Source organism: Haemaphysalis longicornis, unplaced genomic scaffold (genome assembly GCF_048455015.1).
Source record: "Haemaphysalis longicornis isolate Haplotype H1 unplaced genomic scaffold, Haemaphysalis longicornis Haplotype H1 scaffold_7, whole genome shotgun sequence".
Classification (NCBI taxonomy): Eukaryota; Metazoa; Arthropoda; class Arachnida; order Ixodida; family Ixodidae; genus Haemaphysalis; species Haemaphysalis longicornis.
In genome coordinates this window covers 12,237,306-12,247,948 of record NW_027526422.1, presented here as the reverse complement: position 1 = coordinate 12,247,948, position 10,643 = coordinate 12,237,306, and the positions used below count along the sequence as shown (strand labels likewise).

General features: G+C 48.5%; 2 protein-coding genes across 14 annotated transcripts in view; one reads left to right on the top strand and one right to left on the bottom strand.

Moving 5' to 3' along the window:
- Positions 1-10,643, bottom strand: part of LOC144144528 (anoctamin-7-like) — a 118,153-nt gene that overhangs the window by 57,638 nt on the left and 49,872 nt on the right. Inside the window, exon 1 of one of the 5 annotated variants that reach the window (XM_077676018.1) lies at positions 3,133-3,265. The exons of 3 other annotated variants lie outside the window; for them this stretch is intronic. The gene's annotated coding sequence lies outside the window, so the exon portion shown is untranslated. Of the gene's footprint in view, positions 1-14; positions 99-3,132; positions 3,266-10,643 lie in introns of those variants that run through there. One more of the 5 variants, XM_077676017.1, reaches the window with a different exon arrangement.
- LOC144144530 (uncharacterized) overlaps positions 1-10,643 on the top strand; it is a 321,359-nt gene that overhangs the window by 271,714 nt on the left and 39,002 nt on the right. Inside the window, exon 1 of one of the 9 annotated variants that reach the window (XM_077676028.1) lies at positions 3,481-3,581. The exons of the other annotated variants lie outside the window; for them this stretch is intronic. The gene's annotated coding sequence lies outside the window, so the exon portion shown is untranslated. Of the gene's footprint in view, positions 1-3,480; positions 3,582-10,643 lie in introns of those variants that run through there. 9 annotated transcript variants of the gene reach the window in all.

Sequence of the window (10,643 nt, the reverse complement as noted above, 5' to 3'; positions counted from 1 at the left end):
GCAAGTTGCCCGAGTTTGGTCGCGTGCTGGTGGTCGCTGGAGAACCGTGTGATGGATGCCAATTACTACTCTTCATGCCACTCGACTCGCCGCGTACGCAGTAGAGAAGTTTCCGCAGTTTCCGCTCTCCCTATCGGCTCATTTCCGGATAATCTCTCAAGGCTCCAGGGTGCATCGACGTCCCGGCGTGAGGAACTTACTCACTGAACGGCGCGCGGCGTAGTCGGCCAGTCTCGGGAGCATGTCTGAGAGTCATTATCATGCTTTTAAAATGGCGTTGGTTCTTAATTGATAGCTGCATCGATACCGTCTGTTCCAGGAAAGTCTCGTGTAACTTGTCGTGAAGGTAGCGTGTTTGCACACATACAAGTTAAAAGCGCTCGGTTAGGACAAGTGCGAGCACGATTTTTCGCAAGTTTTAAAAGAGCTGACGTTTGCTCTGATATAGTAGTGAGGTGTTCTTGCCGTGCGGTGAAACAAGCTTGCTTGAAGAAACATTGAAATCAAGACTGTGTTGGTCGAACCCGAGCACAGGACGCAGTCACGTTGTTGCCTTCCACGTGTAACCACATTTTTTAGTAGACGCGCTCACAAAGTCAAAATGGTTGCGAGCTAGCCCTATATGAGCATGGCACACTCTACATGGCTGGTCAAGACATGTGCCGAAAGTAGCGGAAAACGCCGTCCGCAAAAGCGCTCGGACATCTAAGCTAAATTAGGTCACTGTTGGGGCACACACAGTGATACTAGTGTCCCTTTCACGGGCATCGTAGTCTCCTCGTCGTACAGTTGGCACCTGACTGAGGCTGCCACCTTGTCCATGACTGTCTTGTAAACACGCGCAATCACTCACGCGCGCGCACACACACACACACGCATATTTGATTGGTCGGGAATATTCGCTATCTTTGACATCTCCCATTTGGCTACCAGAAAGAAAAGAAAAAGCTGCCTCACGTTTGAAGTGTACAGTTTTTAATGATGAAATGCACACAGAAAAAGAGAAGGGCGATAACAATGCGGCGGCAGCCGCGGAAAAAGGACAACCGCCCTGACAGCATGTGCAACTGAGCTGCTTTAGAATCCAATAGCCGCCTCGTATGCGTATGTCCACATACCATCACCCCTGTTACCCTTTTCCCTGTCATATCGCAAATGTTATGCGTCTGTACCACTTGCCCTGGTCGCAGTGCTTGGAAACGAAGCCGCGGACAAGTTGTCCCGTGAAGCCACATCTTGTACTCGCTTTCTGGAAGTGGCTCCAGGCGAACAGCGAATTTAAAAACCGCAATTAAAGAAGACTTCAGATCTCTTTGGTAAGCACGACACCAACCTTGTGTTACCAAAGGAATGAAGAGGACAGAGGCATCCTTACTGTTCCGCATCCGGACCAACTCAGCGCGTGGCTTCATAAGCTGAACCTTGTCTCCTCACCTCTGTGCGCAACGTGTTGTGTAACAGGTGACATCGGACATTTTCTTATCGAGTGCCGAGAGCATGCGACGAAGATGTTAGCTTTGTTTAAAGGACTTCGAAGGAGAGCCGGCCCTCATGCCTGCTTGGATGATATCAGTTTTCCTATAGGCCATTAGATCACCAGGAGATGCATTTTGCGCCTGATCATCGAATTTTTAAGGGAAGCACGCCTCAGTGACTCCTGGCTACTTCCCTCGCATAGCGGCAAGAAGGTGTGGATCAGGGGGAGCAATTGCTGGCATATACCACGCAAGACTACGTCAATCCGTTAATAAACATCACCAGCACCACCACTATCGAAAAAAAAGGCCTACTACGCGTAGTTGAGCAAAGGAAGAAGTTGACGGTGAAACGACAGCTCAAGGAAAAGAAGCGAGGGCGAAGGAACGTGGAATTCCACCAATGGGATCTTTTAAATCTGGCGCAATAATTGCTGCGATTTTTATGGAGCAAATCCAGTCATTGACGAAAGCTACGTCGATGCGAGCGCTCCGCTTGTTTTTGGTGGTGCTTGTAACTGACGGCGAAAGAAATATGAATCTAGGTGTATGGTGACTCCATGCTGGTGGGGTTCGAGATAATTTTGAGGGGCTCCGTCTATGAACCCGCCTTTCACGCAGGTCTTTTTAAAGAGACGCACGCCCCGTAAATGTTACCCTATAAAGCAACCTCGTCGGAATAGTTTTCGATGGGTTCGAACATATCAAGCTTGCATTTATTTATTTATTTATTTATTTATTTATTTATTTATTTATTTATTTATTTATTTATTTATTTATTTATCCTAACTAAAAGCTCATATAGGAGTAGTACAGTGTAATATTCGAGCCAGTCACGCTTTTATAACAGAGCTTTATAAAAGTATTCACCGTAGGAGGTTTAATACTGACAGATTACATTTTCATTTCACGGGTTCACAGACATCCATTATTAATGAAAATTAAAAAAAATCTCTCTTTTAGCAACAAACATGTCCACAGAACGCGCTACAGAGTGGAAAGTGAAAAAAATTGAAAGTATTGCTTCGAGGAGCGAAAGGCCTCATATGACACCTACGGCTGGTTCTTCGCGAATGATGATAAGGTGGCTGGAGGTAGACATCTATATCGATGTTCACGGTGCTCTGATAAAGAGAACAAAGGAACTGCAGCGATGCTACAAGCCAACGGCATGTTAGTGTTGGTATGCTAGCTCGGTTGCGGGGTCAGGGTACGTTATCCAGCCATAAGTAATTCGAGTGAGTGAAGCGGGTGCGTGTTCTAGTTTACTAACGAGGTATGCTTGGTGAGGATTCCATGCTACGCTAGCATATTGTACGCCCGCGGCTTGATCGTCCTTCACTAATTGGCCTGTGGCAAGTCCGTTGAAGCCACCAGCCAGCGACGAGAAAGCTGTTCTTTGCCAACGCATTGATTGAGCTCCCACGGACACGGAAAAAAAAAAAGAAAGAAGAAAAGGGTGGTGGTATTTTACGACCCTCACGAGTTAAGTCGGACACCTCCGAAGAACTGGGTGTACGATCTATTGAGGGCATATGTAAGTACGAGAGCAGTCGTTATATTGCAAGCTGCACAGCGAATATACGTTGCTGCTATCCGGTTACCATAATGTGAATAACGCCGCTTTTGAGCTCCAAAATGGCGCCGCACTGCCTACCTTGACGAAAATAGGGAGGCGGAAACAAATCCTTGCTTCTCTTTCGAGAACAGCTGAAGGCGGTGCGTCAACAGAGAGGTGTATACATACTGTTGATGCCGCTGCCTTCTCGAAAACTGGTGGTGCCTTCAGTTGCCGCCCTTGCCACCGACGCGCAAAGCACACTTGTGGCCGTCAACGCGGATAACAATGCAGCCCTTCTGAATCGGCGGACACCGGTGCACGGTAAAGCGGAGACAAAGCCTTGTTCGCCTGGACACTCGACGTCCTCCCCCGACGGAGGCGGCAGCAGCAGAAGCTTCTTGTAGAGAATGCACGCCGACCTTCGAATCTGCCTTTCCCGCTTGGAATAGCTTAGCCTGAAAACCGGGAGGATATCATGCCAGAGTTTAGGACCTTCAATTCTCCACGGTTGCAGGTCGGGGAGTCTGCGTTTCACCTTTGAAAATGTAAGATACAAAGCACTGCATTGTTCCTTTCGATACGAGTTGACGCATTTCTTCATGCCCAAGGACAGCGCCCACATGATTCAAGTGTCTGGGAAAAATTATGAGCCTTCAAAGGTTTTCTTAAGCTCCCATTTTTTTCTCTGCATAAGCGGGTGGCTCTAATGCACGATAGGCCGCAATCGCATCGTTCTGGTTCTATTCACTGCATCATTGCAAAACGCCAAAAGCAGCAAAATACTTCGGTGCAGAAGTCTCAAACCTTTCCCTTGAAGCCAAACTGTTGAACAAAATTTCAATTTCTACTGCACGATAGGCGCGCAGTACCAATCACGTAGACCGGGGTGGTCGAGTAACTTGATCACTTCGTTGCATCTCAATACGCACTCGAGTGCCATTGATAAAAAAAAAAGCGCGAGCGGGATGGTTCAAACGTGGTGGCATTTATTAAGTCGTGCACAACGCCTCGATCATCGCGATGTTGGTTTCGTGGCATTTCCGCGAAGTTTGTTAAAAGCCAAGTAGGTAAGGTGGGAAGTAAGACTTATGTAAATGGCACGGTCGTAACGAAACCTGCCGTAATACGCTTCACACATGCTTCTCAGTGGATCGCAGGACAGTGACACCGTATTTCCCGTCCCTGCCAGCATAGTGATGTGCTCACAAAGCAAGCCTCCTCCGTGCATTCCAGATCACGTGACAGTGGTAGCCTTCAGGACTCGAACCGCAAGATTGCGTCATACAGACGCCTCCCCAAATTTGTTGAGGATGTCGCGACTGCTATCAGCCGTCTGCCTACGAAGGCCTCCGGCGACGGCAATATCCCGTGCTTTATTTTAAAAAGGGGGCTCGCCGTTGCTTTGCCCCATTTTTCGTCTTTCGTTAGCTGCGCAGCACTTTACGGTAGACTGGGAAGCAGGTGTTTCTTCCTCTTCCTAGATCTGCAAACGCTTTAGTGACTGGGATTTCTCGAGCAATTTCCCTTCTTCCCTCATATTCGAAATTTTTTTGAAAACGCAGTGCCCTTCCACTGTGTGAAGTAGGATGACCGCCAATGCTAGGTGAAGTGCAAGGAGTGCATGAAACAAAACAGTTTTTTTGTAATTTGCGTTGAGCATACTTCCTAGCTTATACCTGAATGACACTGGAAAGGACCAGAGTTCTACTCAAGGGGACAGACATGGGGCTGTCTGTTTCTCTTCCGCGTCGTATACGTTACTGTCTGTGTAACACACCAACCCACACCACTCGACTACAGAGAACAGCAGTCAGGTGGCATCGGGCCGTGAGCCATACGCGTTGAAATCTCCCTTCGCCTCCCTCACCCCTCCCCAAAGGCAACAAAGAGAATTTGTTAAAAACTAGTTGCAGCTAGGACCCGCTGTAGTTAGCTACTACACGGGTCGACAGGGCACAAGATTTACGCAATGTGCCACAAAGGAAAGGAAGTGAACATCACACAAGTTCACAAAAAAAACTAGACCACCGCACCGACGGTTCTTTACAATAATGTCCGTGGCACGAGGCTCAGGCCACCATATTTGACGCGTGGGAGTGAACATAAAAGCCACAACAGTTCACACACATCACTTCTATGTCCGTACAGAGAGGCATGCTCAGCCAGGCTGCCTAAACTGCGCCTTGGCCTCAAACATACAAGTCCCTTCAGCACGCAAGTTTCACCTTATTAATAAGGCACGATACATCATTGCACGGTGTTATTGGCAACCTTCATAAAGCGAGTCTACCAACGCATGAGGAAAGATTCTTCACCCAGCGCCACCAGCTCATGCTGCAGATGCTTAATGGCCATTTTTCCGAACGCGCCACAACAGGGGATACATGGCACGCTGTGGTCGTGCCTGCAAGGCGGCTATACCTCGCTGGCGCTACACAAAAAGGGCACCTACACGCAGCAGAAAGCTGACAAATGGATCTTTCGATTTCGTGTGGGCTCCCAGCCTAAGCTCAAACTTTCTGCTGAGTAAAACCCAGAATGTAGCGGCCACACGACACTCAAAAAGAGCATGCTCTAGCGTCTCAGTGCGTCCGCGTTGCGGGCACCGGGCAGAGCGAACCACACCAAATGCTGCAAGGCGGTCACACGTCGGCAGGGCTCTCCAGCCACCGAACGTCTGCAGGAAGCACCGCTGACGTTAACTGTTGCCAGCGGGCCCCGCGAGACTTCTCCTTCTGCCGATCATTGAGTTGCCCAAGAGCCAATTTCTCGCATATATCAGTCGCAGATGAGGCTCTAATATCCAAGTCTGGGTTGCCCGACTGAAAGCCTCTAAGTGTTTTAGCAACGTACCTATAGAAAGCCGGCGGCTGCACGGCTGTAGGTCCGGTAATGGGCTCATCATAAAACAACAAGCGAGCAGCCAAAGGCACGATAAAAATGGCAGCAGGGGGGAAGATAGACGCCGCGCGGTGCGAGCAGTATACGCTACCCGGACAGAATCGGCAGCGGTGGAGAGCAAAGTGGGGCTGTGACCATATTCCCTCCGCAGATGGCCATGCTTCACTGCTCAACACATAATGTGGGAAAGCCAGCTTACAAAACCACGCGTGCACCGATTTTTTAAAACGCGGCTTCACCTTCAAACACAAATGCATATCTGAGAAGACATTTTTTATAGGCAATAAAGGCCGTCGTCTCATACCAAAATATAAAGGCCCTGAGACATGTAGAGAACCTAAGAAAGACGACAGTCTTTCTTGGGCTACTTAAACCCGAAAATTTTGGTCGAAAACAGAATTTATTAAAACTAGTTACAGCTAGGACCCGCTGTTGTTAGCTACTACACGGGTCGACAGGGCTCAGGAGAGCATCACACAAGTTCACAAAAAACCAGGTCCACCGCACCAAAGGCTCTTTACCTTAATGTCCAGTGCACAGGGTCCAGGCACCAGAGTTCACGCGTGGGAAACAACATAAAAGCCACAAAAGTTCACACATATCAGTTCTACTCTGTACTGATGTCTATATCCGTACTTAGGGGCATGCTCAGTCAGGCTGCTTAAACTGCGCCTTAAACTACGCTCGCACAATATTGACGGCACTCCAAGTCCAAGAGTAACGAAGGGTTCCAATAATTGCGCACGAGCAGTGGAATGCGGTAAAATTGAATTGAGGAAACTTGCACCGTGTTTATCGTGGGATGAGGGTGATGAGAGGGGAAGGGCGGGAGAGGTGAGTGGGGGACAGAGGAATTTTCGTGGCAGACGTGGCAGAAGACTCTCGTCTTTCCACGACATTTGCAGTGAAGTGAGCAGATACGCGGCCATTTTTTAAAGCAAGGCTTTACTACTTTCGTCCAGCGATTCCGTGGAGGATACACAAATGACCTTTTGACCGGAGACACCCCCCCGGCGACACACCCCTCGAAGCGCATCGCGTGATTCGCCGGACCCGCTGTCGGCGCTGCGCACAAGGCTCCGTTTTAAGTCGTTCTGCTCACGCGGCCGCAACAGGAGCGGCCGCTCACCTGATCAGCAGCTGACTGAACCCGCAGCTTCCCGTGCATGCGCCGCTGGGTCGTCTCGGGCTGCGATTCATCTTGCGCCGCGTTCGCCGTGAAAGAAAACTGGCCGCGTATCTGCTCCTCTCGCTGCAAATGTCGACAAAAGACGATAGTCTTTATCGACTTTTGCCAAGTAAATGCCTCCCTTCGCTTTCCCGCTCACCTCTCATGTTGTTCCTTTTGCGTCGCGCTCCTCTTAAGGTAAAGACGCCAAAGGTTCGCTTAAATCATTTTAAATTTAGCGCGTTCCACTGCTCCAGGTCGGGTGTCTCGATGCCAACGCTGCCGCACGGCGGAGACGCGCGTGAATCGAGGCGTCCTACTTCAACGTTGATAGAACTACGTTGCCCTACTACACGTGCGTTCCAAGCAGAACGTGGAACTGTTTCCGGTTGATTTCTTAAAATGGCGCCAGAAGCTATAGTGGCGCAGGCTACAGCAGGCGACGGCGGAATGAATGTTTTTTCTGCAGTTGATAAGGTATTTAATTTCGCAAAAATCAAGCATGTATGATTTTTTATAAAGGAACATTGCAAATATCACATCTGTATTAATTTGTTGTTTTATATTAGCGTAATGTCTTGTTCTTCTTCAACAATGTTGACAAGTATGAACATTACACCGGACTTAGACGGGTAGATTTAGCTACATAAGACTATTGCGGAGGCCTTGTTTTACTTTTGCCGGGTGCCTGAATCGAGTCACAGACAGACAGACAGACAGACCAAAATTTCTGGTTTTAAGTAGCTGAAGACTATCGTCTTTAATAAACGCCGCCTTCGCCGAGAATGAAGGCCAGGCCGGGCCTCCTCCTGTGAGCGTTGCACGGGACCAAACGGCTTTGAGCTGTAGTCGGCAATACAGCTACATCAATGGTTAACCAAGTGAAACCAAGATTGAACCAGACTACGCCAAGCTTTTTTTTTTTTTGCATATCCAAGGTTAGCTGAGCCAAGCCGCAACCATTTTTTTATGAATTTTTCCATACGCTGATCACAAATCGCCGAGTTTTCGTTCCACACGGGCGCGGGAACTGTTAGGATCAGTACATTGTTATCTGTCGATCCCGATCCGACCCCTGATTCAAAATATTCAGCGTAGCGTCGTGCCTGCCTGGTCTGTCGAGTCGAACCTCGCCCGCTGTCTGAGTGACCGACACCAGCCGACGAATAATCCCCCGTCAACAAGTGGAGGTGGTCTAATTCGTTTGATCGCGTCAATCCTGACCCGCCTTTTCGTAAGCGCTCTGTGCGGGGTCTGTCTACTGCTTATCGCGAGTGATTCACTACCTGCCTGAAGGGCATGACAAACTATGTTCTGTACACACTGGCGTTGAGTCTCGCTGCTTGTCTGCGATATTTGGTGTACCCCGGGGGGTTATTCTGGGCCTTCTAATCTGGCTTTCGCTAATGCTGTACAATTACTCCCTCCTCGCTGTTTTTTCGTGGATCAAGAATCCAACCACAAGCTACCTTCGTTCTCCATATCTTCGATGGAAGATAATAAGCCCATGCACTATTCAAGTCTTTTAGACACTCGCCAGTTCTTCCAACCTCGATAATCATCTGATATTCATTCGGCTCGTTAGGCCTGTCACAGACATAAAGTGATGAAAAAGCGGCAACTTGTTGAAGCCTATCACATATAACAAAAGCGGGTGACAGAAACATTAGCCACACATCTATCAAACTCACGTCGTCGGAGACAATTCCTCGCTAATTGCCGAGGAAAACAAAAACTCAGTTGTTCCGTCACTTGTGCCTTTTCTGCGGCTGCATGTTTCATGTTAGGTTATATATACATGGGTCTGCCCAATAAAAACGTGAATTGTGAGTAGTGCTACATCCCGTATTGTTCGCGTGTTCTTTTGTACAGTGAGTGAGTGAAACACTTGATTAGACGAGAGGCCATGGGGCCCTGGGGGGCGCAAGGATGAAGGGAAGAGGGGAAGGTCACAACTCGCGCAATGAACACGGTTGCAGTCTTGGTATCCTAATCACAAAATGAACACATTAAAGTCAGTCAGTGGCGCCAAAATGCACAATTCACACTTAAATGTACAGTTCACACGGTAGACAATACGGTTCACGCTGAAAACAGTGCAGGCTGAAGACAGTTCACATTATAAACAGAACGGGGAAGTCGACCTGGCTGTTACACCAATTTGTAGAGTGCGTTTTCAAGGGCGTACTCGGTGATTGCTTCTAGTGTGGTGGGATCGTCACGGACTGCTTTTTTCAAGTATGAACCTTCAACAACTCGGCAAGCTGCCTGTTCTTACGCAAACCCTATAATATCCCGCTTAATGCATGGGCGCTCCCGTAATAGCGCAGCTAATCTTCCCTCGACAGGGCTTACGATCAAGACAAACAGAAGTTGCAATTAAGGTAATGGTATAGTACGATCCTATGCACCAACGTCTAGCTGCATGGACGAGGGTGCTGACAATTTTCCGAGCATGTCGACGCATTGACGAATAGGGCAGAAACTCAGTGATCGATCGTGGTGGGAGACTTCCCCTGGTATTCTGAATCCTTGATTCCTCGAGTGGAGTAGATCCTTGAAATTGATTTCCCCATGCATAAGCATTGCGGAATCCTCGCCTCAGTCCAGTGGAGGGAGAAAATTGAGCTGAGGAGGGGCTCAGAATACTGCCCTTCAACGCAAAAATAGGAGACAAGTAGGCCCGTGAACATGCAGTGGAGACCTTCGGAATAGGTAGTTGAAAAAGCCGACGTGATACAGTGGAGGGATTTCGAAGAGTGCTAATTTGAGGACAATGGATACATTCTTCTGCAAACGAAACGATAGGAAATCGTCAGAAAAAAGACCCAACGGGGCCACTAACAATGAAATAGACTTCGCTGTAGGTACTAATCAGGATATTGAGCCGCTTGGGAAGATTAAGAGCAGTGATCATATGACGATGAGTAGGAGAATAAGGCTAGATCTGAAAAGCGAAGGATGAAACTAGCGAAATGAGAGAAACAAATCATCCAGTCATTAAGAGACAGGGCGCAGGAGCTGAGAATAGCAGATTAAATCCCATTCGCGGCCTCAGCCGGAGGGCCACGATAGCGAAGACCCACTCAATGACAACCTAATGACGGCGATCACAGGATCAGCACTGACTGCAGGAGTAAGAAAACCTATGGAAAAAAAGAAATTGGCCGCGTATCTGCTCTTTTCTTTGCAAATGTCGACAAAAGACGCTAGCCTCTGTCGACATTTGCGAAGTAAATGCCTCGCTTTGCTTTCCCGCTCACCTTTCATGCCGTTCTTATTCTGTCGCGCTCCTCCCAAGGTAAACACACTAAATGTTTTCTCTGGTCAATTTAAATTTATCGCGTTCCACTGCTCCAGGCCGGGTGCCTCGATGCCAGTGCTGCCGTACGGCGCTGCCGAACAGTGGCGAACACCTTCGAGGCACACGGCTCTATCCTGGGAGACCTTTAAAAATTAAGCATTGGAATGGGGACCGCAGTACCAGTATCTTGGATTTTTGCGCGAAACTGGTGCAATGTTGTACCTTTAAAACTTC